Source organism: Lagenorhynchus albirostris, chromosome 18 (genome assembly GCF_949774975.1).
Source record: "Lagenorhynchus albirostris chromosome 18, mLagAlb1.1, whole genome shotgun sequence".
NCBI classification, from domain to species: Eukaryota; Metazoa; Chordata; class Mammalia; order Artiodactyla; family Delphinidae; genus Lagenorhynchus; species Lagenorhynchus albirostris.
Window position 1 is genome coordinate 12,563,576 of NC_083112.1, and position 26,778 is coordinate 12,590,353.

General features: G+C 40.1%; 1 protein-coding gene across 1 annotated transcript in view; it reads right to left on the reverse strand.

Moving 5' to 3' along the window:
• The window catches only part of SMAD9 (SMAD family member 9), a 63,480-nt gene that overhangs the window by 31,235 nt on the left and 5,467 nt on the right, over nt 1–26,778 (reverse strand). The window lies entirely within an intron of this gene.

Below are 26,778 nucleotides of genomic sequence, written 5' to 3' on the forward strand. Positions count from 1 at the left end.
ACAAAATAAACTATAAAGATGAATGTACATGGAGGATTCATACACAAAAACACAACCAGATGATTTCTCCAAAATATAACAAAAGCTATGGAAGAGAGAGGCAGGAGGTGGTATAGGAGGAAGAGCCCTTGGTCCAACCTGCGGGGTTCTGGAAGGGTTCCAAAGATGATCACTGAGCTGCACTTAGAAGGATGTAAGTCACAGTTAAAAGATAAACTCACTTGGCAGATAAGGGTAATCTTCTAAAGTTTTTTGTGGTTAAATTCTCACTTTTGTAAGAAAATTGCGTATTGCTGTCATGGATCAACTGTGTGATCTCGGGCGAGTCCTGTGATCTCTCCGGGGTCCCTCATGTCCTCCTCTGTGGATCAAGAAGGGGCTCGGTCTCACTGGGAGGGTCTGTCTGGGCGATGGGTCCATGACTCCGTGTCTGTCGTGTCACATGGGATTACACAACAACCACGTGTCCTCCCACACATGGGATTTTTTTTTTTCCACTTTGAAGTGAAACCAAATGATTTATTTGTGCTAAATGAATGCAAATAACACATTCAGGATACACTTCTTTGTACACTGCGCCTGCTTTTACCGGGCGAGACAAGCAGTCCTCAATGCTAATGTGCTGCTTTCCTCTATACCTCTTTCCTGCCAAGCGATAGAGTGTTTTGCGGCCATTATGCCAAGATATTCCTGTAATGTTCATTTCAAATAGTATTTTCTGATAGCATTTTGCACCTTTAAAATATCTGTTCGACCTCTATTTCAGGGGAACACAAGAATGGAAAAGGAAAATAGCTGTATTCCCTCAGCTGTTGGTGCTACGTTGCTACCCCTGGGAAGATTGAAAGTTAGCACCTTCACCCATGAAGCTACACCGCATGGAGCCAGGCAGAACAACTTCTTCTTTCCGAGGCTATCAAACTGGCCCTTTTTATGACAAATGCCATCTACCAACACAGCACAGGGCCCACTTTTCTCTCCACCTTTTTGTTTCTTTCTAGCATTATTTTTATCACCCCTGGGGAATAAGAGTGAAAATGTACACTTGGCGTGACTGTGTCTGCCACCACTTCCAGTGCCTTCATCAAGGCCTTGATGCGGCCAGACATCCATGAGTGTTAACGCCAGACATCCACAAACACCATGTGTTGACCATTAGAGCTTTCCTTCTTTGGGCAGAAGGAAGAAAGCACCACGACCATGACTTCTCCGGTTCACTCGTGGTCCACTTCACACTCTCACAGCACAAAAACAATACTGTACTCTCTTTTTCTGGCATCTGAGTTTTACAATAAACCCTAACTGAGCGAGCAAAACAACTTCTCATTTTCAAGTTTTTTAAATAAACAGGACCACTTAAAAGAAAGCAGCACTGGCCACATGCACACTCCATGATCTAACTGTGCATGATTCCACACTAAAATCCAATTTGCCAGGCTGGATAAAAGTTTGGGAGATATGAGCCTTTTATTTTTTAAGTTGTCTGTTTAAATCCAACTCCTGTTAGCAGTTACTCAATCTTATTTCCACTTACTTGGCCTCACTGGAAGATTCAACTGGTGAATTCAATCCTGAAGAAAACATAATTCAAAAAACACTGTTTAAGATGCATACATTGGTTGTCTGCTCAGGAGCATATGGAACCACTGAACAACCCCTCATGGGCGCTGCTTCTTGGTCAACGTGGCCAAGAAAAATCTACATCACCTACCAGGCAGTGTACCCCAGTCAGCCCGGGGTGTCTATGGTTGCAAGGGCCACTCCAGAAACATTCATGACAGAACACTGTTATTTCATTATGTGTTTTAAAATTTTTCAGCCTTATCAATTTTGACCCTCTAATGCACGGCCAGCATTAAGTATATCTCGGTATCCCCTCCATAAAACAGTTTACTACGGAAATTTAGAATTTGAACACACTTGCCAAAAGAACTTTTTCTGGCTGTGCTGCGTTGTCTGCAGGATTGTAGTTCCCCGACCAGGGATCGAACCCAACCACTGGACTGCCAGGGAATCCCCGCCAAAAGAACATTTAACCTCCTTAAAAGAAGAGACTGTTTCCTTGACTACTTCTACAGCACTTCTTTTTTTTAAAAAAAAAACTTTTGAATTTTCTTTGCCACTCTTTTTTTTTTTTTTAAGAAGATGTTGTGGGTAGGAGTTTATTAATTAATTAATTTATTTTTGCTGTGTTGCGTCTTCATTTCTGTGCGAGGGCTTTCTCTAGTTGTGGCAATCGGGGGCCGCTCTTCATCGCGGTGCGCGGGCCTCTCACTATCGCGGCCTCTCTTGCTGCGGAGCACAGGCTCAGTAGTTGTGGTTCACGGGCCTAGTTGCTCCGCGGCATGTGGGATCTTCCCGGACCAGGGCTCGAACCCGTGTCCCCTGCATTAGCAGGCGGATTCTCAACCACTGCGCCACCAGGGAAGCCCCTACAGCACTTCTTGTACACCAGTAATTGATATGGCTTTTAAAGTGTAAAAAGAGACCCAAAAGAATGCTACCTAGAAAATAGCTGGCTATTATTATCACTGTTGGCACATGTGTATCATGTCTTATTACTGTACACGCTTGAAGAGAAACCAGGCTTGAAACACACACACAGGGTCTTCCCTGGTGGTGCAGTGGTTAAGAATCCACCTGCTAACGAAGGAGAAAACGGGTTCGAGGGTCCAGGAAGATCCCACATGCCATGGAGCAACTAAGCCCGCGAGCCACAACTACCGAGCTGCGTGCCACAACTACTGAAGCCCGTGCACCTGGAGTCTGTGCTCCGCAACAAGAGAAGCCACCACAATGAGAAGCCGGCACCCCAATGAAGAGTAGCCCCTGCTCGCCACAACTAGAGAAAGCTCATGTGCAGCAATGAACACCCAACGCAGCCAAAAATAAATAAAATAAATAAATAAATTAATTAAACACACACAAACAAATACACAGATGTATATTTGATTAATTCAAATTTGTCCTCACTTAAACTAGCCTGTCATCTCTACATGTTCCAAATGAGTGGCAATCACAAGTTCGTATTGTAAGGTGTAAGTAACTACCTCATACACATACCAGTTTAATGTCATTGGATAAACATGCCAGTTGGTGGATAAACATGGAAATGGCGTTATGATTTCATATGCCAGGAAAGAGGCTTTTCTAGCTGTAATCAGAGACTTCCTACAAATCTGTGAGGGGGCAGTTCGCATTCACCAATCTCCTAGAGAGTGTCTTGTTGCAGGAGTAGAATACTTCCTGCCCACCGTGTCAAAGGAAGATGACAGACATGTGTCCTTATAACAGGGGCCCCCATGGTGGAATTTCAGAGCACCTACAGACCTCTGAACTGTCTGCTCATTTTGGGTGATTGTGCATATATAGATTTTTCTAGGGAGATAATTCATAGGTATTTATCTTCAAATTCTTAAAAGAACTTGTGACCACCAGAAGATTTAAAAAAGACAAAAAAGACCCACTGAATTAGAAGAGGAAAAGGAGAAAGTATGAGAGAGAAGGGGAAGAAGCTGAAGAGACTGAAGAGAATAGCTGACTATTCTAACTAAATTGGGTGCTGGGGAAGGGTCTTTAAAAAAGACTAGGAAGAGAATTCTAAGAAGATGGCAGAGTATGAAGCACCAGGAATCTGTCTTCCCACTTAGATAATTACTACACTAGCAGAATCTAATGTAACTATTTTGGAACTCTGGAGTCATTTGAAGGCTGGCAACTTCAGGGGAAGGCTTGGATGGTAAATTGTGGCTAATCTGGGCCGATTTCAGTTCTTAGCACAAGAAGCAGTTACCTAGTCCATATCCCTTGGCAGCAGCCTGCACGCCTTCCGCAGGGAGCCAAGGTAGGCAAAAAGGACTGGGTCCTCCAAACATCAGGTACTTGTGCTCTGGTCACCGACTGCTGATCCAATCACAGAGATGCAGACAAGCTGGAGGGAAGTGTTGATCTTGCACCTCCCACTGGTGCAAGCCCCTTCCCCTCCGGCTGAAGTGACTTCCAGGGGCTTTAAAGGACTGATACTTTTTCTCCACCTCACCCCCTTTTAAGTTTCTCTTTTTTTCCTTTTGGAAGCCAGACATTAAAGACTAGGACAACTTAAGGAACTAGAGAATGAAGAACAAGCTAAACCCCAAGCTAGCAGAGGGAAGACAATAAAAAAGATTAGAGCAGAGATAAATGAAACAGAGAACAGAAAACCAATAGAAAAAAATCAATGAAACGAAACTACTGATTCTACAGAAACAAATATGTTATAAAAGAGTAGTATGAACAACTGTAACATGTTATAGTTTATAACATGTAACTGTTATAAAAGAGTAACATGAACAACTGTACTCCAACAAATTAGATAACCTAGATGAACTGGAGAAGAAACAGAAAATCTGAATAGATCTATCACTAGAAGGAGATTGAACAAGTAATCAAAAAATCTCCTGACAAAGAGTCCGGAACTTGCTAATTCACTGGGACCTTGCTAATTCTACCAAACATTTAAAGAACTAATACCAATCGTTCTCAAACTTTTCCAAAAAATTGAAGAAGAGGGAACATTTCCTAACTCACTCCATGAGGCCAGAATCATCCTGAAACCAACGCCAACAAAGGCACTACAAGAAAAGAAAACCATACCAATGTCCCTTATGAACATCAATGCAAATATCCTCAGCAAAATACGAACAAACTGAATTCAGCAGCATATTAAAAGGATTATACACCATGACCCAGTGGGATTTATTCCTGGAATGCAAGGATGGTTAGACATATAAAACTCTATCAATGTAATATACCATATGAACAGAAGGAAGGGAAAAAAACACATGTCATCTCAACTGATGCAGAAAAGGCATTTGAAAACATTCAACATCCATTCATGAGAAAATGCCAACATACTACAAATAGAAGGACACTATCTCAACATAATAAAAACCATATATTAAAAAACCCACAGCAAACATCATACTCAATGGTGAAAGACTGAAAGCTTTTCCTCTAAAATAAGGAACAAGGCAAGGATGCCTGCTTTTGTCACTTCTATTCAACATAATACTGGAAGTTCTACCCAGAACAATTAGGCAAGAAAGAGAATAATAAAAGGCATTCAAATTGGAAAGGAAGAAGTAAATTTATCTCTGTTTGCAGATGATATGATCTTATATGTAGAAAACCCTAAGGAGTCCACACACACAAAATCTGTTAGAACTAATAACCAAATTCAGCAAAGCAGAAGGATACAAAGTCAACATGCAAAAATCAGTTGCATTTCTATACACTAACAGTGAACAATCTGAAAAAGAAATTACAAAACAATCCCATTTACAATAGCATCAAAACAAATAAAATACTCAGGAATTAACCAAAGTGGTGAAAGACTTGTATAATGAAAACTATAAAACACTGCTGAAAGAAATGAAAGACATAAGTAAATGGAAACACATCCCATGTTCATGGATTGAAAGACTTAATATTGTTAAGATGTCAATACTACCCAAAAAAATCCGAATTTTTTGGCAGAATAGAAAAATTCATACAGAATCTCAAGGGACCCTGAAATTCGGGTCTTTTGAGCATGAGCTACCCATTCTCTTTGCTTGGCCCTGCAAGAAACACTGTACTTTCCTTCACCATAACCTAGTGTCAGTAGATTGGCTTTGCTGCACATTGGGTGAGTGGACCGAAGTCTGGTTTGGTAACAAACAAAGAGGCGATAGTGCCAGCTTCTCCAGAAGCTGTGGAATGAGAATTCCAGGCAGAAGTTCTAAGAGGGTGGCGTAAGGGTGGGGAGAATTTGGTGAGTTTGGGTAGCTGAAGGAAAGCCTGTGTGGCCAAGGAGGAGTGGGCAAGGAGGTGAGGTGGGAGGGGTGGGCTGGAGGCAGCTCATGATGGACTTTGAAGGCGATGTGTGGAAAATGGATTTTATTTTAAGTGCAAAGGGGAGCCTTTGAATGGGTTTAAAAAACAAAGAAGTTAAATGACCTGATGCATTTTTAAATGATCACGCTGGCTGCTTATGTGGAGAAAAACAGGATGGTAAAAAAGCAGGGAGACCAACTAGAACACACTACAGTACAGGTGAGAGACCATGGGAGACCTAACAGGGCAGTAGCTGTTGAGGAAGGTGGGATCAGTGGAGTGTTGCTTTGTGTTTTTAAGATGGGGATTCTAGAGACCATCTTACGCATTGAGAGAAATTAATCAGTAAAAAAAGGAGAGATTCATGTTGCAAAAGATAGAGGAAGTGGGGCCACAGAAGGGAAGAGGGGAGAATGAGGGCAGATTCAGGTAGGTTTGTCCATCTGATCACTGGAAGAATGGGAGCATTACCTCTGAAAAAGTCTAATGTTTTGATTGAAGTTTGAGTTAAGACTGGGAGGAGGAGGGATGAGAGACTTCAGGAGCAAGGAAAAGGTGGGAAGTAGGGAGAGGGTGGGAAAACAGGAGTGTGTTCTGAAATACAGATACAAAACAAAAGGCAATCTACTACAGGGGCCACTTAGCCAGCACGGCTGACAGACAACAAAGCCGTTGTAGGGTCCCACTCCAAGGAGCTTCAGAAAAAGTCAACCTACTCTTGGAAAGGAAGCATTACTCACTGCTCAGACTGAAACCTGGGTCCTCTACCAGTGGGCTCTTTTCCCTGTATGATACAAGGAGGTGATCAGAGCTGGATAAAGAAGCAGGGCAGCCAAGACGGTACTTGGGTACTTATCTATATGAATCACAAAAATATCACAACACACTCTCAAAATATAAGTTGGTCACATTCCTACTAAAGTAGGCAGTGCCCTCAAGTGTGAAAAAATAACACTTCTAAATATTTTTTTGTGATGATCATGCCACCCAGCACCTGGAAATTAGCAAGTCAGAGGAAATTCTGAAGTGGTAATACAGAGGATTCATGTTCCTTACAGAAAGGAGTGACTTACTTGATTGCCTTTTGAACCTTTAATATAATAGTTTCGAGGCAGGGACTGAGGATAAATACTTTCATTACTCTGAAAGGATCCACAAGAAACTGATGACATTAGATGCTTCTGGAAAGAAAATGGTGACTGGGGAGAAGGGTGAAAGACATGTTACTTCTGTACTTTTTGAATTCTGTATCAACTGAAAAACACCTCCAGAGTCAGAAAAATCCCAATAAAAAACCTAGAAGAGAAGAACTGCAAAAATTAGGAAATGTTTTGCCCATTATTTTTCCAAGCATCGATTCTGCTTCATACTTCAATTTCTTTCTGTATAAACCTTTTATTAACAAAGATTGATTTTTCCCCCACCTTTCCTCAACAGATTTTGAAGCAGAACCATATGATTACTCTCTCTGAGATGCCTACAGATCTTGGTTCAGCTCTCGTTAAAATGACAAGAAGACTGGATTTCCAGTATCCATTCAAAAAGTAGTGTGCTATTTAAAATGTGGCTCCATGTTTTTTTATTCCCAAGATAAGTCTTGCATTCCCAGTTAGACAATAGGTAGTGAACATCTTACAAAGAGACAACCCATTCATCAGGAGCTCTTACTTAACTTAAAACTTGAATTGTATCACCAGAACTCAGCAGAGAGACAAGATAACAGAAAAAAATATAGGTCTTTAACTCACAGTAGGACCCAAATAGGATTGCAACAAAGTAGATTATGTGTTACTTAGAGGCTTTCCTTAATTTAGACCAAATTCTAACATGCTTTACTGTTTGTATTAGAATGTTTTGATTGAAATTTCATGTATGCACAAATGTATATCATCACATTAGACAGTGCAATTCTTTCTTTCCTCCCTCCTATATTTGTAACTCTTAGTGTGTTTATAAAACATTCCACATTCTCAAGGAAAATAGAATCAAGGCCAACTATTTCAGCATGGATGATTTATCAATTACAAATTGAAGATCCTCAGAAATCTATTTTTACTGAATTGTTTATAAACTGAATAACTGTTGCCCTTAAAAAAAACAAACTTTCTGTACCTTAGCAACCACAAAAAGATACAACACAAGGCATCTTAAAGGTGCCCTTACTCGAAGCAATTCTGATCTATGAAAATCTGGCTTTGCCACAAATGTAAATTTGGGAGAGATTATTTGTCTTACAAAATGACTCATTATAAATGTAAAAGTATGCTGCAATTTACAAAAATCTGATTCAGCTTTTTCAGGAATAAATACCCTTTCATTCAATAAATATTTACCAAGTTGTCTATGTTGCAGTTCCTTTAGTTAACTGTTAAACTTTACATATTTTGCTTCTAAAGGTATATCTAATAGAAACAATCTAGACTCCTTACTAGAATTAAGAGAGTTCACATTATATGGCTACTTCTAAAATACAACTCTAACTTTAAAAACATATTCTGGAAGGCTTCCCTGGTGGCACAGTAGTTGAGAGTCCGCCTGCCGATGCAGGGGACACGGGTTCGTGCCCCGGTCCGGGTAGATCCCACATGCCGCGGAGCGGCTGGGCCCGTGAGCCATGGCTGCTGAGCCTGCACGTCCGGAGCCTGTGCTCCACAACGGGAGAGGCCACAGCAGTGAGAAGCCCGCGTACCGCAAAAAAAAAAAAAAAAAAAACGTATTCTGGCCATCTTATCATCTAAACATTTTCGTTAGGCAGTAAAGAACCCCATTGTTAGCAAACTGCAGAGCAAATCAAATTAGCTTTGGGGACGCTTTATCTTCTAAACTCTTTGCCCATCAAAACACCAAACATCCTTAAAACTTTAAGAATTTTACAAACCTGCCAGCTTTTTTGTAAGCAATACGGTATTATTTTACTGATGTAGTCAATAAACCACTTTTAAAAAATGCTCCCAGTGTGTCCTTCAGAAAACTGTATTATTCTAAATATCAGATGATATCCATGTAGAATAGCTTAGCTCAAATTCAGAAAAGGGATATTTCCCTTTTTCTAAATAGATGTTTTGAAATTGTTTTTGTAGGTAAGGAGGTATATTTCCACCTCCTCGTTGTTATAAAGTCACCCCAGGACACCTTGGATGTCATTTTTTAACCCTGATGAGTGTTTAGGAACAATAGAAATGAGTTCTCCTCCAACACGTACATCCTCCTTCTCTCTCTGTCTCCCCCCGCCCTCCACATTTCTCAATAAATGCTGTTCAGACCAAATATGGGGTATATGCTGTGGTGACACAGCAGAACAGTGCATGACAGCCACACCACGCAGAGGACAGAAACATGTTTTTTCAAATCTTCCTATTTTTCATTCAGAACTTCTCATATATCAACACACAAGTAATGCGCAGGGGGCTTACTCAAAAAAAGATTTTTTTAATTTATTTCTGTAACTCCAGCCTGTAATTATGGTAAACACAAGTGATCTTTCACTTTTCCTCTTTCCACTTTGTTCCTCTGAGAAATGCAGATCTACAGCAGAGTGAATGGCCATTTGCCTGGCATGACCAAAGCATCTTGTTACCTTCGCTTGTGGTTAGGTGCACTCCTAGTAGTAGGGGTTATTTCTACACAGCCTCTAAATTACCCTGCAAAGCCATCCTGAAGTAATTCTCCACATTTTCTTTCCTTTTTTCTCTCTCTCTTTCTTTCTTTCTTTTCCTTCCTTCCTTCCTTCTTCCTCTCCCTCCCTCACTCCCTCCTTTCTTTCTTTCTTCATTTCCTCCCTCCCTCCCTTCCTTCTTTCTTTCTATGAGGTACAAGTGGCTTATTAGTTCCAGGTGTGCAACATAGCGATTCAACATTTTTTATAGATTACACACCATACTAAGTTGTTATAATATCATTGACTATATTCCCTGTGCTGTACTTTACATCCCTGTGATTTATTTTATGACTGGTAGTTTGTACATTTTCATTCATTCTTTGATTCAGCCAACAAACCTTTGAGTCTCTACCATATGTTAGGTGCTGTGCTGTGTGCTAAAACTATACAACCGCTTCCCAGATTCAAAGTCTTCGTTATCTAAGGAATTAAAAGAATCTAAGTCAGGACACAAGGCCATTACACTGCTTCAAAATATTTAGAGTCTTAAACATGCAATGAGGGATATTTGGGGGGATATTTTTGGCTTTGCCAAATGGTTTATGGGGAAGTGTTGCTTTGTTTTATTTTATTTTTATTTTAAACATAGGTGGCAACAAGTGATTTCATCATAGAGAGTCTAAAACTCTGGGCCAGCCCAGAAGCAATCTATTTTCTTCACTGTGCCAGCCCCAGTGAGACCCACGATCTGTAACTGGCGCCCCGCAGGACAGTCTCCCTGTTCCCTAGACCTGTGGATGGACCGTGAGACATGAACTTGAGCTGCTCCAACTTGTTAGGTTTTTTTCCAGGTAGAATCTCTAAAAACATAGATGCGATATAACTGAGGAAACGACACCATTTAGAGTCCTAACATTTTTGTGCTGTAAATTTATCTACTCCTGCCGCTCCATTGGGCATCTGTTAACTGCTACTGTCCCACCGTGCAAGCAAGTGCTTCTTTAGACCTACGGTTAGGATTCTCGCCCTTGAGAAAGAATTCCAGAAACTAAAAACAAAACAAAACGAAAAACAGAATCTGTGCTGGAGTCAAAGTGAGCTCACCCATTGTAATGAGCTCTGTACATTTTCAAGCTAGAAAAACTCACACCCAGAAGGATGAAAGGGTGCAAGGCAGTGTTGGGAAAATTTTTCTCAATTATGATGATAATATCATTGAAATAAATACAACATGGCATTACTGGGTGACTAGGCTTAATTGTACCACTGACTTGAAAGATTAAGCTGGAGGGAAGTTCACCTCCTATTGGAGTCACCCAGGCCAGACAGACATAAGGAAGGAGCCTTATAAGATTATGGCTGATGGCCCATTAACCAAGAGGATAGCTGTGAATAATGAAGTCAATCATTGTGCAGAGCAAAAATTCCTCCATTGTAGATTTAGTCACTGAATCTAGACTAACAAGTAGATTTTTATGTGCTAAGGAGTCATGAAACACAGCAAGAGGCAAGAGGAAGTGCCCCAGCATACAGAGGCACTCCCCTCCCCGGCAAGTGTAAAAACAGCAGGAAAGACATTCTCAAGCTCACAAACGGTGAAAAGACCCACAAACTAGCTAAACTAAGTTCTTACTATGAAGCCTTAGATGTCAGGCTGGTTCTACAAAAGGACACATTTTGACAAAATCAACCAAAACTTTTCATCAAACAGCCTGCTTATACTTAACTGATCCTTTGAGCTTTAAAATTGACATAACCACTGCCCATAAAAATTCCAGTCTTTTTAGAATGACCCGTGTCATACCACATCAGGGACAACGTACCTGTTTTCTCAGTTGGTTAAACTGTTACTTAGCAGATAATATCTCAGTGATGCTTAACTTTAAAATCAAGCATGAAGCCACAACTGAGGTAGATCACTATTTGCATACTTGAGCAGCAAAGCAAACAGAGTAATAAGTGAGATGTAGTTTCAAACAAAGAATATGTGAAGACATTTGCCAAGCAAGATCTCAAGCAGAATACAGAACAACTCAGTGTTCTCCAGTCTTCTGGAAATCCTGGCACTTTATTTGGCTAGAAATTTTTAGTTGTAAGAGTAGAATGTAAGTAAAAATCATTAATATGTCCTCACTTGATTTATTAAGTTAATAGACTTCTTGTTGAAAACCTAACTTTGTCTGAAATACCAAGTGTTGATAAGAATGTGATTAACAAAAATTGATAGGAATAGGTGGATCAGTACTTTGCAAACAATTTGCTATTATCTTGTGAAGTTGAAATTTGCATATCTTTAGACTTAGCAACTCCACAACTGGATGTATGTCCTCGACTAGTTTTCAAACCTCAGGTAGAAATGGTTAATAGGGGCTTCCCTGGTGGCGCAGTGGTTGAGAGTCCGCCTGCCGATGCAGGGGACACGGGTTCGTGCCCTGGTCCGGGAAGATCCCACATGCCGCGGAGCGGCTGGGCCCGTGAGCCATGGCCGCTGAGCGTGCGTGTCCAGAGCCTGTGCTCCGCAACGGGAGAAGCCACAGCAGTGAGAGGCCCGGGTACCGCAAAAAAAAAAATCCAACTTATTGGATCTCTGTCAGTATTTTAAAAAATAGACTGGGTTTTATCAGAGTAGGGAAAAGTATTATATCTTGAAGTTTTTGAAGTGATATATATATATATATATATATATATAGAGAGAGAGAGAGAGAGAGAGAGAGAGAGAGGGAGAGGGAGAGAGAGAGAGAAAGAGTGATTTGTGTATATGTCTTGTTGGGTTATAGTTAAAACCATGTGAAAGGCACTGCCCTAAATGACACTACTGCATATACGGTAATACTTATATAGCAGTATTATTCAAAATAGCACAAATTTGGAAATAACCCATCCATCAACTACAGAATGAACAGATAAATGATGGAATAATCTCACAGTGAAATATAACTAACTATACTGAGGGTTGATCTTAGAGATAAAATGTTAAATGAAAAACAAAGTAGAGCCTAGAAGACTATACAGAGTATGAAATCATTTCTATAAAGTTTAAAAACAGATAAACAAAAATTAAATATCACAGAGATACATACATGTTATCAAATTATATTTTAAAGATCAAAGCAATGAAAACACACAATTCAAGCTATTAATACTTGAGGCAGAAGAGTAGCACAAGAATTCCCCATCTTTCCTGGCTTGCCCTGCCCAGTCTTTCCTCCTTTCTCTCTCCCTTCCTTTTTTCTTTAAATAAAATAGTGAGGGCATTTTCTCCCCTTGATTTTAAAAGCATTTTGTGTTCATGAAAGAAAGAAAAAAAAAAAAACCTAGAAAAATATGGAAAATTTCTTAAAAAGAGAGTCCCAAAATGGCTGTTCATTCACACAAGTGCTAACCATTGTTAACATTTTTATGAATTTAGAACTCTTTCTTCTAAATAAAAATATTGTAAAATAGGGTTAGTTCACAGATAGTCTTATATTCTGCCTATTTCAATGAATGAAATATTGTAAGCATTTTCATGTTAGTATTTTGTTTTTAAAGTTTTGTGGTAGTCAGAGTAATATTCAGCTTTCAATTTTAACTCTAAGTTGCATTTTTATTTCACTTACAATACTTTCTTGTGCCATAATTTAAAAAAAAAAACAGATTTTGAGCACTCCCTGTACAGATTTTACAGTTGGTTGTCAACAGTTCCAGAGTAATTGCTAAAACAAAAACAAAATAAACCCACAGGCATTTTGCCTCTAGTCATATCTAAATCAGTCAAGGCATTTTACAATTCTAATTATATAAGTTGCTCATTAAGCTATTATTCTTACAAAAGTTAAAACACAGATAAGATTAAATTTCATTTGATCATCAACCACAGTTCCCAAATCCTCATGTCCTTCCTGGTATAACTACCTCTTTGGGCTTATTTTTAGATATTTTCCTCTTCATATTCACATATAGATAGGTCCTCACCAAAAAAATATAGTATTAGTTTGAATTTTTAAAAATATTTAATCATTCTGCAACTTGCCTGAGGGTATTTTCTATGTTAGTATTATATAAATCTACTTTATTCTTTTAAAATGCTGCATATAGTATTCCATATTATGACAAAGCCCTTTTCTGCTTAAGCCCAACCTGCCATTCAAAGGAATCTACCAGAGTGGGAAATCTACTGATAAAATATATTCATGTTTACCTGCTTGAAAACTGGCATCAACTTAAGGAACGTGGGGTATCTTGAGAGGATGTGAAATGGTATCTCACTGTAGTTTGATTGGCATTTCCCTAATGATTAATGATGCTGAGCATCTTTTCACATGCTTCTTGGCGATGTGTATATCTTCTTTGGAGAAAAGTCTGCTCAAGTCCTCTGCCCATTTTAAAACTGCATTGTTAGTCTTTTTGTGTTGCACTGTAAGAGTTCTTTATATATTCTGGATATAGAGATTCTGAGATACATGATTTGCAAATATTTTCCCCTTTCTATATGTTGTATTTTTACTTTCATGATAATGCTCTTTGATGCACAGAAGTTTTTAATTTTGATGACGTCCAATTTATTTACTTTTTCTTTTGTCACTTGTGCTTCTGGAGTCCTATCTAAGAACTCATTGCCAAATTCAAGGTCATAATTAATTTACCCCTATGTCTTTTTCTAAGAGTTTTATGGTTTTAGTGCTTTTATTTAGGTCTTTGATCATTTTCAGTTAATTCTGTGTATAGTGTGAGATAGGAGTCATTTCATTTTTTTGCATGTGGATACCCAGTTATCCGAGCACCATCTGTTGAAGAGATTATTCTTTCCCCATGGAGTGTTCTTAACACCTTTGTCAAAACTCAATCAGCCACAGATCTGGGCTTTCAATTCTATTCCATTGATCTAATTAGCCTTACGCCAATACCACACTCTTTTGATTTCTGTAGCTTTGTAGTAAGTTTGAAACCAGGAAGTGTGAGCCTTCCAACTTTGTTCTCCTTTTTCAAGATTGTTTTGTATTTTATTTATTTTTATGGTTTATTGTCTCTTTTCTCCCACCATGACATAGGCTCAATTAGGACGTGGATTTTTGTCCATTTTGTTCATCACTGTACCCCAGGCTCCTAGAATAGGGTTTAGCATATAGTAGGTGCTTATATTTGCTAAATGAATGAATGAGGTACTGAGAAGACAGAGTTGTCCACAGCTCAGAGAAAATGGTGGGGGTGAGAGGAGAAAAGGAAAAGAGAGGAAGATAATACCATGGTCGAACAATTCCTGTCAGAGAAGAGTTGAAATGGCAGGAAGGCAGGTGGTTTAGGCTTGGGCTCTGGTGCCCAGGGACCCTTTCAAAGCCATATTGTCAGTGGGGCAGGAGCAGCTGGAGCCATTCTGGTGTGTGTCAGTGTTTAGTAACTCACACATACTAAAGCTAAAAATCATTTTGTTACTATCACATTGAACATTTTATATTTTTCAAAAACAAACCATCAGATGAGATGAAGCAGAATAACCATAAATTGTCTTCTCTGAACTGAGAGGGAAAAGAGCTTTTGCATCTTATCTCAAGTGTCTCCATAGCTTTTAGGATACATAAATAATTATTTTTGATAAGTTTATGTAGTTTTACAATCATATCAGAAAACATACCCTGCAATGCAAAAAGCACCATACTGACCTTCTAAAAAAGTTCCAAACGAAATCTTCATTAAACATATTTATCACATTTAGTTAAATTAAATGACTGAGCAGTGACATCAGCAAGCCTGAACACTATTGTTACTAATGGGACAGAAGCCAGTGAAGAAAAAGCAGCGCTAGAATATGTGGTGCAGTTTAAGATAAATGCTTTGGCAATTTTCTTTGATGCTCATTGCTTCCTTTTTCCATGTAAAAATTTTAAAATGTAAATAATTAAGGAAGTATGAAGAGCACCACTACTGTTGAATGTATATTATGTAAACTGCCACTGAATAATTGCATTTTTCCTACATAACAGCAAACACTGCTGCTGTGAGATGAAGCAATCTATTGCCACTCCACAAATTAAGCCACATGGCCCCATCTGTTTCTAGGTCCCAAGACAGCACACCTACTTGCTAATAAAGAACCTGTTAACCAGAGGATGCAAATAGGCCTCTTATTTAACTTTTTCAAAATCAACAAGATGTTGTTGATATAGTCTGGCAGAGAGTCTGATTTATTAAGGGAGTGAGATATGCATCTCCTCATCTGATAATGATTTAAAACAATATGTGAAGTATATAAGCTGTCACTAAAATGGCACAGCTCTGGGATTTGCCAGGTGCTAATCGCTCCACTCAAACCCTCAGGGAAAATGTACAATTTCCCCAGGCAGTCATCCCAGGTTTAATTATATTCTGGGAGTTTTATTCCCTGGACAGAGGTGACAGTCTGGAGAGAGCTTTGCCTCAACTTGGTCTTCAACTTAGCGAATAAAAGACCATGGAGAATTCATCACCTCATCTGCAAAACCCACTCCGGGAGGCAATACTGCTGTTCATCCCTCAAATCCAGCTCATGTGACTTTCCCAGATGAATTCTCTTCTCAGTCAGTAGCTTATACACATTACTATTTTCACTTTGGATAGTAATTTATTTGTTCATCTGTCTCTCCTCTATTAAACGACAGTCTTTAAGGACAGAAACTGTCTTATTCATCTCTGTAGCTCCAATCCCTCTCATAAAATCTGCATTTAATAAATATTTATGATTACTTGTGTGACGGCACTATGTCACCTAGTGCTGGTGCCTGGGAAATGGTAGCTGCTTAATAAGTATTAATTACCGGAAATTTTCTTTACTCAAAATTGCACTTGTTTTCCCCTTTTTATGACATCTTGCTGTTGGAACTCAACTCAGGCTCTTACCATCCTAGACCAGTGGTTTTCAAGGAGGGAAGAGGGGTAATTTTACCCCCCTTGGGTCACTTGGCAAGTCTGGAGGCATTTTTGGTTGCCACAACTGGGCTGGAGGGAGTGGGTGCCACTGGCATCTAGCAGGTAGAGGCCAGTGATAATGCTAAACCTCCTACAACTCAGAGGACAGCACCCCACAATTACCCAACCCCAAACACCAGTAGAGTCAAAGCTGAGAAATGCTGACCTAGGCTTTCATTTCTTGAAATTGACTCCTGGTCATTCTACTCTATTCCTACTCTTTCTCTCCTCTAATGTATTCTTCTGAAAAATCCTTTCTTCTAATTGAGGTATAATTGATATATAACATTATATTAGTTTCAGGTGTGCAAGACAATGATTTGATATTTGTCCATATTGCAAAATAATCAACACAGTAAGTCTAGTTACCATCTGTCATCATACCTAGTTACATACATTTTTTTCTTGTGATGAGAACTTCTAAGATCTACTCTCTCAGCAACTTTCAAATACGCAGCACTATACAGTATGATCACGTGTCACCATGCTGTACATCACATTCCCATGACTCATTTATGTTATAAATTATACCTTTTGACCCCCTTCAACTATTCTGCTCCCTCCCCCCCACACACCTCTGGCAACCACCAATCTGTTCTGTGTATCTATGAGGTTGGCTTTTTGTGTTTTTTTTGATACCACACACAAATGAAACTAAAAATATTTATTGTCCTTATCCTGTTCAAAAGGTTTTATACTTTTTAAAATATCTTTGTTTTTCAGTTAAGAGTTGCTGCTGGATTTTCAATACTATCACCATATTAATATGTCAAAAGCAGAACTAGAACCAAGTTTTAAAAATTCTTATTTCTAATCTACCTGCATTACAACTCTTAACTCAAATGAAAGCTTTTAAATGAGGAGGACACTGAGGGGCCAAAAACAGACTCTAGGGGACGGCAGCTAATTTTTCTTCAGTGATCCAACTTTCTAGAGCTACAAAGACCAAATGGCCCTTCTAATTTCATTTGCAGAACAACTGCTGTGTCACTGAATGTTATATCACACACTGGACTCTTATCTCTTTTGCTGGCTAGATATCCTCTAATCTAACCATGATTTGTTTAAAATTAATGTGACCTAAGATTGGTTGGGTTTTAGAAACAAAGAATCTTTTTAAATATCTGCTTTCTTTTACTTATATGACTGTATGTTATGAAACTCCACAGAATTCTTAAATGTGAAAAGTAATATACACAAATAGGTGGAAAATACATATATATATAGTAGTTTTTTAGACTCTTTCCATTAAAAATCACATTCCACGCAAATCATATATCTGATAAGGGATTCATATCCAGAATGTATAAAGAACTCAACAATAAAAAAAACCCAAACAACTCAGTTGAAAAGTGGGCAAAGCACTTGAATAGACATTTCTCCAGAGAAGATATACAAGTGGCCAATAAGTCTGTGATAAGGTGCTCAACATCATTAGTCATTGGGGAAATTCAAATCAAAACCACAATGGGATAACACTTCATACCCTTTAGAATGGCTGTTATCAACAAAACAGAAACTAACAAGCATTGACAAGAACGTGGAAGAATTAGAACCTTTGTGCACTGTTGGTAGGAAGGTAAAATGGCTCAGCAGCTGTGGAAAACAGTTTGGCAGCTCCTCAAAAATTAAATGTAGAATTTCCACATGACCCTATAATTGCACTCCTAGGTATATACACAAAGGAAAACAGGTACACAGACACTGATTGGTACTCATATACCAATGCTCAGAGCAGCATTATTCACAATACCCAAAAGGTGGAAACAACCTACGTGTCCATCAACAGAAGAATGGATAAACAAAATGGGTCATACATACAATGAACTATTATTCAACCTTAAAAAGAAGGGAGTTCTGACACATACTACAACACGGATGAAACTTGAAGACGTTATGCTAATGAAATGAGCTAAACACAAAAGTATGATTCCACTTACATGAAGTAAATAAAACAGGCAAATTCATAGCAACAGAAAGTATAATAGAAGCTACCAGGACTGAGAGGAAAGGGAAGGGGGCGTTTTTGTTTAGTGGGTACAGAGTTACAAGTGAGAGGATGGAAAAGTTCTGGAGATGGATAGTGGTGGCGGAAGCATAGCAACATGAATATACTTAATGCCATTGAATTGTACACTTAAAAATGGTAACTTTTATGTATATTTTACCACAAGAAAAATCTTATTCCAAATGTTATGATAATTTGCTTCATCACTACCTTCAAGGGATTTTACAAATAAAGTCTCCTTCTGCCAAAATCAGAGGGTTTTTTAAAACTCTAATTTTGAGATGGAAAATAATGTGCCATTGGTACATGGAAGCCTTGAAAGAAACTAAAATCCCTAATAACATAAAATGCTGGGAAATCTTCGCACACAGCCCAGGCCCAATTATGTAGGTTACTCACCTTTCAATGGCCCACACTTACTGCAGGACCATCATAGTTTTGTGCAGTCCGGGCATTCTGCCTGCCTTTTAGACCTTTTCTTCCACTTAATGCCGAATCATATAAACATATCAATTTTCTCTGACAGTGGTAGTTTGGGGCGGCTGGGGAAGAGGGGAGTACTGTTTTAAAAATAACATTTCCTTCTACATGAAGAAAAAGGGAAAATATGGAACAATCTCTAGAGAGATTATTTTTATTTTATTTTTTTTAACATCTTTATTGGAGTATAATTGCTTTACAATGGTGTGTTAGTTTCTGCTTCACAACAAAATTAATCAGTTATATATATACATATGTTCCCATATCTCTTCCCGCTTGCGTCTCCCTCCCTCCAACCCTCCCTATCCCACCCCTCCAGGGGTCACAAAGCACCAAGCTGATCTCCCTGTGCTATGCGGCTGCTTTCCACTAGCTATCTGCCTTACGTTTGGTAGTGTATATATGTCCATGCCTCTCTCTCGCTTTGTCACAGTTTACCCTTCCCCCTCCCCACATCAAGTCCATTTCTAGAGAGATTATTTTTAAAAATGAGATCTACTTTCTATCTCAGAACCAACCAAGAGCAAGTCTATATACCACTAATTGATATTATTGAGCTTTATTTTCTTAGAATCACTTATTCTCATACAAAACAAATAACTAAATTAAACAAACATCCACAGATTCATCAGCTGTGAGCATTTTGAAAGAAAGCGGAAATATAAATTCCTTTTCACGCACTATCACATACGATATTTAAAGTTGTGTTAAAACCTACTAATATTCCAGAATCTCTAGGACTTCAAATCTATTGGAAGGTCCACACAATTTGAAATTCATTCTTCCATAAAATTGACTTTATAATCCTTCCTGGAATATAATAGAATCTATATATAGGACTATAATAGGACTATAATAGAATCTACTGCATGGGAATATTATTGGGTTAAACAACCTTACCTTATACTACACAACTACACAAAAAAAAAAAAAAAAGCTCACAGGTATGTCAAAACCTTCATAATGCATAAAGCACACACTCAATCTCACTTTAAAACAGAACTCCTCCAACAGCAGATTGGTTTCTTTTTATATTAATACTGAATTTCACATAAAATAAAGGCCCTAACTACAAGTGATATATTATGCCTAAACCAAGACATGGCTTACTAGGCAGCCTTGTGTTCATAATATGAAGTGCTAAAGTAAGCTGATATCATTGGAACTTATGCTTAATAAGCCTGTGAGAAGTCTTAATCTATGTTCACTTAAATCCCTGAGACACAGTTCTCTTGGCATTCATATAGTTTGATTTTTCAGCTAGAATGTCAATGTTGGTTAGACATCATTTATTAAATTTCTGATTCAGAATTATTTTGGAATTAGAATTATTGGAGATTTAGAAATATTTCTTAAAATAGAGAGACAAGAAACATTTTTTTTTTTTTTTTTTTTTGCGGTACGCGGGCCTCTCACTGTTGTGGCCCCTCCCGTTGCGGAGCAACAGGCTCCGGACGCGCAGGCTCAGTGGCCATGGCTCACGGGCCCAGCCGCTCCACGGCATGTGGGATCCTCCCGGACCGGGGCACGAACCCGTGTCCCCTGCATCGGCAGGCGGACTCTCAACCACTGCGCTACCAGGGAAGCCCCACGTTTTTGTTTTAAAGGTTGACAGAGGGAATGTAAAGAACACACCTAATCGTGTGGGTCACTTTAAGGTAGACTTAGAATGCTACATATTTTTTCCATGTAGTATTCTGAATATTAAGAGCAAGATTAAACATTGTGTAAGAGTAAGCAATTCATAACACTTATAAGAGAATGTCAACACTACCTTGGGAAGATTACGGCATAAGCTTCTAGCATTCCAATCTATATCCTTTACACTGTCAGCAAATGCTTGGAAATACTGTATACCACCCCACAAGTGTGATATTTTATTATTCAAGTTTGGAAGGGTCCACAGTTTAACTACTGATTCCATGAACAAGAGAGACTACATAATGTAATGGATTAAAAACACAGGAACTGGAGGAAGAAGACTTGAGTCTGAATGTTAGCTCCACTGCTAATTAACTGAGACCTTCAAATTAAACACTTCAATCCTGTTTTCTGCTCTGTAAAACTGAAACAATAATCATTACCTTTCATACTGAGAGGATGTGTACAAAAACAATTTGAAAACTGTAAACTATGTAAGGACACTCTTTTTTTATTATTAACAGTTATACTTCTGCTGATTCCTTATGCATACCTCACTGTGCAAATAAAATGTATCCCCCCCAAAAAAGGGGAAAAAAAGAAAGAAAAACAATCTAAGAATGGATCAGACGCAAAGAAAGAGAAAAAAGGGAGGGGAGGATAAATGTTCACATCAAAGGAAAAGAACAGTGTCTCAACTATCTCAACATATCAGCATTTCATTAGGAATTAAAAATGACATGTTTTTCTTCCTAATCAGCTTCAACTGCTACTATTCACCCAGTAGAGCTGATGGATAGAAATTTCTGAGCCCAGGGACTTCCCTGTAGCCCAGTGATGAATTCTCCCTGCTCCCACTGAGGAGCCCAGGTTCGATCCCTGGTCAGGGAAGTAAGATCCTGCGTGCTGCACCGTGCGACCAAATAAATAAATAAATAAAGTTCCATGCTACACCTATTTTACAAAAAAGAAATTCCTAAGCCCATAATATACTTTCTATGTAAATCCAGAATTCCAGGATCAGACAGAAAGAGAGGGAAGGTGAGAAGATAGATGGACCTTGACAGAGATGGAATGAAAACCGCGTAAAATCTGACTATCCAGCAATTGCCTCTGTACAATTGCTGATAACTGAGAACAAGCAACAAACAAAAAAGAGTTCTACCTGCCAGAACAATTGTGTTATCAAGCCTGTACAAAAAAGATCACACAGGATCTATTTGCAACTATTTTCGACTCAGTTTAAACAACAAGCATGTTTCTAGGATTCCCAAGCTTACAGCAAATCAGAGCAGCAAACAGACAGGGAAGAGGAGGTGCTACTAGCAGGTAGGACAGCAAAGTGAAATCAAAACTGGCAGCCTGATGCCAAGGAAGGGGACCAAAACAAACAAGCAAACAAACAAGTAGAAATCAAAAAAAAAAAAAATCTATTAAGAATCAGTCACCAAATCTCCGAAAGCCCAAGAGTTTGAGGTCACTGCATCTGGTAACTACTATGACCTCCTCTGAGCTCCAGAGCTGCTTATGTGCAGTTTCCAAAGGGGGCTGCTCAGGATCCTGGAGACTGGAGGGAGCCTCGGGCACAGCAACAAGGGACGGTGGGGGGAGACGGACACCAGGGGAGGGGGGCCCAGGACTCTGTCTCCCTGTGGATACCACCGTCCACCAGAGCAGCCCTGCTTCACTCGGCTTTACTTCCTGAGGCTTCCTCGATGAAAGGGTCTGCTGGTTAAAACGATTTTTAAATTATTTGACTACTACTAACTCCAGAATCCTTCAAAGCAGTATATCCAAATGTAGAAATGGGATCTATTCCAGGCGTTGGGGAGAGGGAGTGATGAAGAGGCAGAACACAGAGGACTTTTTTTTTTTTTTTTTTGAGGTACGTGGGCCTCTCACTGCTGTGGCCTCTCCCGTTGTGGAGCACAGGCTCCGGACGCGCAGGCTCAGCGGCCATGGCTCACGGGCCCAGCCACTCGGCGGCACGAGGGATCCTCCCGGACCGGGCACGAACCCGCGTCCCCTGCATCGGCAGGTGGACTCTCAACCACTGCGCCACCAGGGAAGCCCAGAACACAGAGGATTTTTAGGGCAGTGAAACCATTCAGCAGGAGAATACAGTGGTGGAGACAGGTCATTATAACCTTGTCCAAACCCACAGGACGCACAACACTAAGAGTGAACCCTACTGTAAAATTTTGTCTTGGGGTGACAGTGTAAGCCCAACGCTCTGGTGCAGGCTCTCAGTAGCAGGGAAGGCTGTGCACGTGTGGGGTCAGAAGGTATACGGGAAATCTCTTGTACTTTTCACTCAATTTTGCTGTGAACCTAAAACTACTCTAAAAAATAAAGTTTACTAATTTAAAAGAAGAGAAAGAAATAGATCCTGTTATGCCTCTTAAAGCACCGTTTTTTCTCCCTGTGCTCCCCTTGTGCTGGTAGCACCACCCTCTAACCACTAGTCCAAGCTAGAAACCAGGAGCTACGCCTGACCCAGAACAATCCCACGGAAATTCTATTCCTTCCTCTCCCTCCATCCCATACCCCACAGGTCACCGAATCCTGCGATGGGCCCTGCCACACACTTCTTAGCCATGTCCCACCCTGGACGTCCTCAGTGAGTCTGGATCACTCCAGGCAGCTGTCTTCAACTGTGCCTCCCCCCTCAGCAGCCCACCCCCCAGAAAGCACCCTCCCTGTTGGGTCCTCACGTGATGTCATTCCGAGTCCTGAGTGACACCTGGCTGTGAGTCTGCAGCCAAATGGACAGTATCTATTTCCAGGGGTGGGGATTAAACGTGCTTTGTTTGTGCTTTAAAATATTTGTATCCAAATTTCTACTCTGGGTATGTATTTGCGTATTTTATATAAAAAACAACAGTAAATATCATTGCGGGGTGGGGTATGATTTGATGCTTTTGGCGTTCAATTTCAAACCAGGCTCTTCACAACCTGGCCTCCCCAACTACATTCCCAGCCTCACTAGTTCTCGCCCCCTTTGCCCTTGACTCCCTCCCCTCTGCCCAGGAGGCCTGTGTGCAGCCACCTCCTGCCCCTCCTTCAGGACCAAGCTGGAAGGCGGCTTCCTGGAAACCTTCCCTGCGGCCCCAGATAGCAGCATGAATCGGCCTCCACAGCTCCTCTGGGCTTCCCCAGCCCCTGGCACAGACCTTCACGGTAGCACCATCACTCCTGACTCCTTGTATTTGTTACTTGTTTTCCCCAGAGATGTCAAGCTCCTTCTAAAGGGCACAGGCTGTGCCACGGGGTGGTCAGTACAGCCTAACACCAGGTCTGGACTACAACAAATGTTGCATGAATAAACGTAAAATCCAGTTTTATCAGTAACATGAACTATTTTATTATCAAGCCCTATGTAATCAGTCTAACTGCTGACCTGAAACCCATTACTTTGCTGACGTGATACGATAAATTCTTCTGAAGGGCAGAATTACATAATGTGCTCCCTCCTTCCTGTGCATGTAACAGTCTATCTACTGAAGGTGATGTTACAGAGAACACCAACCTGTACTTGAATACCTGCAAAGTGTTCAATGGCTGTGAAGAAAATTTTAAATGTTTTTAAAAATGATGTGGGCAATTTAAAACGTTTTATTGATGTGCATGTATTGTGGGAGGTTGAGTTTCCTGGCCACAGGCTGCCTGAAGGATGAGATTAAAAACCGATAGAGGAGAATCACTAATGAGCTGTGTAATGCATTGCAGTTCGGGTAAGCGCAGATTTTTACTGGCCAAAGGCATTCGTGCTGTATCAACCATCTCACCAGCTTCGCTGGATGCGAATGTGGGCATTCAGATGCCCTGTGTCACTTCAACTGGTCTTCACCTTCCTTCAAACACCCCTTGATTATGTGATTTGCCTGTTCAAATCCTTTAGTGTTTCTTTTTTGACCACAGGTCAAAATGGAATCGCTCTCCTGTGCCTACAGATTAAAATCCAAATGGCTTCTCCTTCCTTCCTCCTTACCCTATGAAACACCAACCTATCTTAGGGGAAGAGAAAAGGACATGGTTGAAGGAAGAACTAAATTTATCAAGTAGCAATGATGAACCAGACATGGTGCTAGGCACTGGGTATTTCAAGATAAAATACAGTCCCTTTCCTGTAAAATATTACAGTCTACAGGAGGAAACAGAAATCTAAACACATTATTACCAGACAGGTGACAGGTGCATTATTGTAACTGTTATTAAAAGGGCTGGGGGGCTTCCCTGGTGGCGCAGTAGTTGAGAGTCCGCCTGCCAATGGAGGGGACGTGGGTTCGTGCCCTGGTCCGGGAAGATCCCACATGATGTAGAGCAGCTGGGCCCGTGAGCCATGGCCGCTGAGCCTGCGCGTCCAGAGCCTGTGCTCCGCAACGGGAGAGGCCACAACAGTGGGAGGCCCGCATACAGCAAAAAAAAAAAAAAAAAAAAAAAAAACAAACAAAAAGGGCTGGGGAAGGTTTCCTGTAGGAGGGGCCATGCAAACTCCCTCAGCCAGTAGAGGGTAACTGGGAAAATCAGAGCGGTAAAAGTCCAGAGATGCCCTCAGCATCCTTAAATTCTCACAGGGACTTACTACCAGAATCTCTATTCCCATTATGCCTTCTATTTCACCTCTAGTTAGAGTCCTGAACCCCATATAACACCGTCCTAATTAACCTTGTCAAGAGTGACTCAAAATTCACACACAGCTAAAATGGAATTCTAACCAGGAAAAATTAGAGAAATCCAAATAGGTCAATTTTTTGTATAAAAAAACTTAACTATTGGATAAACAATTTGATATCTGCTTTCCTGACCTCTCTCTCTCTCTCTAATTAGGCTGAGAAATCTTGGATACCGGGATTTTATTTTGTTATGCTACTTTATGTGGTTACCTTTTATTTAAATAAATTTTATTTATTTATTTATTTTTGGCTGCTTTGAGTCTTCGTTGCTGTGCCCGGGCTTTCTCTAGTTACGGCGAGCGGGGGCTACTCTTCGTTTTGCATTACATGGGCTTCTCATTGCAGTGGCTTCTCTTGTTGCGGAGCATGGGCTCTTGGCGCGCGGGCTTCAGTAGTTGTGGCACGTGGGCTCAGTAGTTGTGGCTCGCGGGCTCTAGAGTGCAGGCTTCAGTAGCTGTGGCGCATGGGCTTAGCTGCTCCACGGCATGTGGGATCTTCCTGGACCAGGGCTCGAACCTGTGTCCCCTGCATTGGCAGGCGGATTCTTAACCACTGAGCCACCAGGGAAGCCCATGGTTACCTTTTTATATGGTCCAGACGGCCTGGTTTGGGGCCTCACAGGCAGTGTAGGTACAAAAGGCACAGAGTAAATAATGTTGAATGAATGACCAAGTGTATCAGTCCCACTTTCTAGAGCAACTACTACATCCACAAAATCACATTTTATGACCCCAAAACATAATCAATACAGTATTTTTTTAAACTTTTTAAAATGAATATTTGCAATCAATTTAGATCAATGATGACACAAAGAAGGTGTCACCCTTTGAAATAACACCCAGATACCAACTTGCCATTGTTTGCAAACATCCAACTCCTAACGACTGCTTTGTGTAAACACATAATAACTAATAAATCCTAAGAGAAGCATTTATGTACACAAGGGTTTGTCTCTGACAAACATCTGATCCAACTTCTGCTCCTAAAAATGAAATCCTTCTACCCCTAGGAAATCAGGCAAGAAGGATATAAAGGCATCAACAAGTGAAAGAAAAGCACTTGGGACCTAAAATCTTTTTAGTTTATAACATTTTCTCATTTTTCACATTCATTGTCTTCTAATAATCACTCATATCATTAATAATAATCACTCATGTCATTAATCCTTGGTGGTCCCACTTTATGAATAAGTGTGCATTTCAGTGTGGTCATAGGGAAAGTGGAATTCATTTCCTCGCAGAAACAATGTTGCAAGTGCTGATAAATTCCCTGGCCAGCTCACCAAGACCCTCTCCACTCCTAGTATAGGTAGCCTCTAATACTGCTGAAACCAGCCCAAATAGGTGACGTCCACCTTCGGCACCTGCCGACCTGCTTTCTGCCGCACCCTCTGCCCGAGCTCAGGTACCTCCAATCCTCACAACTGTCCTAATGCACCAACTCTGAAATGACCTACTCTTTCTTCTTTCTCCTCCTACCAAATTCCAATTCTCTCATGTGTGATTCTTAGTAAAGAAGAAAAGCAAGATGAACAAACAGATTTATAATCAAGTGCGAATAATAGGAGATATCAAATATTCTACCAAGAGATGGAGAACCCT